Source organism: Laccaria bicolor, genomic scaffold (assembly GCF_000143565.1).
Source record: "Laccaria bicolor S238N-H82 LACBIscaffold_150 genomic scaffold, whole genome shotgun sequence".
Taxonomy (NCBI): Eukaryota; Fungi; Basidiomycota; class Agaricomycetes; order Agaricales; family Hydnangiaceae; genus Laccaria; species Laccaria bicolor.
Window position 1 is genome coordinate 22,667 of NW_001890009.1, and position 2,224 is coordinate 24,890.

Below are 2,224 nucleotides of genomic sequence, written 5' to 3' on the forward strand. Positions count from 1 at the left end.
AAGGGCACTTCCACCACTGTGAAACCGAGTTGGACCTTAACCACATCTCTGACCACTCCCTTGAACTCCCCGCACATATTTTCGTACTTGCCATCATGGAAATTAGAGTGGGAGTTGATGAGACGAAGGCTCAGTCTCATGGTGGCAAAGCGGTTATCTCTAAGCCAATACGGAGGGGCTGCCATAATTGCGTCAGTATATATATTGACTCTGAATCAAAAATATAATTGCCATAATTGCCACGGAGAGGGGTATCTGAGCTTGGGTTCCAAGCTGGGCTTGTCGGGATATCTTGTGAGTTAGGAAGCAGAGTAGATGGCCCCGCAATGGTCGGAGTCTGCACGAGGGCAGCAGGATATGCGGCTGAGGGTTGCGGATCCAGCAAGGGCAGACCAGGGAACAAAAAGCTTGCCAAAGTACCGGGCAGAGGCGCTGGTTCAAGTGGGTAAGAGAAATTGGTCAGAAGCTCTCAAGGCCTTGGGGGCTGAAGCCTTTCGTCAGCACTGGAAGCTAATTAGCATCGATTTCAGAAAGAAAAAAAAGCAAAAGGGCTTGTATGATGTGTAGTGCAGAGATGTCCAAAATTTGTGGGCGTTGGAGGAGTGCCTCGAGTTCGACCAAAAGCCTTTTCTCACCAACTGTGCTTTTTTAAGTTCTAAAATTGCCTTGGGTTACCATTATGCGTTTTCCTACAAGATGACTGTTTGAGTCCCCCTTCATGACTCGCTTTTGTGCAGCTGTCAAGGACTCCGGGGATTCTGTTGCGAAGACAAAGGGGGAGCTGAAGAACTTGACATTCCCGGGGGATACCTCTACCTAAAAGATGACGGATTGTCAGAGTATGTATTGTAAAAACGAAACATTTACCTCTGTTCCGGTCCTGTCATTGAAGACACACACATAGTCATCGTCTTGATTTACTACCCAGCCTGTAACACCTTGGTGGTCTCCCGAAAGAATGCGCACTTTGTCCCCTACTTTAAGATGTTTTTGAAGCGACGAAAAGGGTACAGTAATTGTCACATCATACATTGTCAAAAACACAACAGCCTCATTGTCTTTAATGTCAACAATTGTTCCAAAACCCGCCCTCGAATCTCCGTCAGTAAATTTCACTCCATCGCCTATCTGAAGAATCCTGGCCGACATTCTCGCCATTGTGTGCTGTCGGACATTGAGAGGGATGTCCAAACAGGTGCTAAACAGATCGAATTCTTTCGGTGATGGTACCACATCTTCAGCGGTATACCAATCAGTGTCGAGGTCCGGGAAGTACGCATATCCATCGCCATCGTAAAGAACTCCTCGGAATAATGATAAGTTGTTTCGTGTTTGGAATGCCCGACGAAACTGTTGCTTGGCCAGTGTTGGATTGAACAGGGCTTGGGGAGGTCGCCCTGGTGCTGAAGCTCTTCGGTTTAGCTCGCGTTCAGGTTTGTAGAACGCTGCGAACTCGTCGTCCGTCTCATCGTTTTGGTCCTCATGTACAATCTGCCAGCTTCCTTTGACTTTGGTGGAAGGTGGGTCATAGGTCATGCATGGTACCACGAGGACATTGATGAGTAAGGATGTGACCTCCCGAATGAAGGCAATATCTCCTTTGTAGATGCCGCAGTGCAGCCTCACCCAGGAATGACGCTTTGGTCGAAAGGTGTCGGGAAGAGTGAAGATGGAGGGGTTAGGATCCGGGATGTTGAAAGTCATTGAGGCCAGCACATTTGATATGCCGTTACAGACTTTGCGAATCATTTCTTTAGAACCACCTTCGAAAAAGACTCTGCTGGGTAGTGCTTTCCAACCAAAGACCGCTGGGGGTCGTAAGTGTGCAGAAAACCTCTTGTCCATGAGGCGCCGATGGATTCGAAAGACTATCTGCTCCTCATAACCAGGCTAAGTATAAAAGTTATTACAAAAGTAACCCAAAGATGGGGTTACTTTTACCTTGATGACCACCGCCCATAAAGACACCTTTCCGATATCTTGGACATCTTCCCCAATATCTTGATGAGACGTGACGCACTCAAGAAAGCTTTCCCAAAAGGCGTCATCATCAGACAGCATCAACGCTTCACGGAGAAGGTTTCGGTGCGCATCTCCCGAAATCGACTTGTCAATGTCTTCATCGTCGTCAATAAGATCGTCTTTGAAAGAATTAGCACTGTACCAACTACAATTACAATCTATAATACACACCTTCATCACCATCATTCTGATTGTTGGTCTC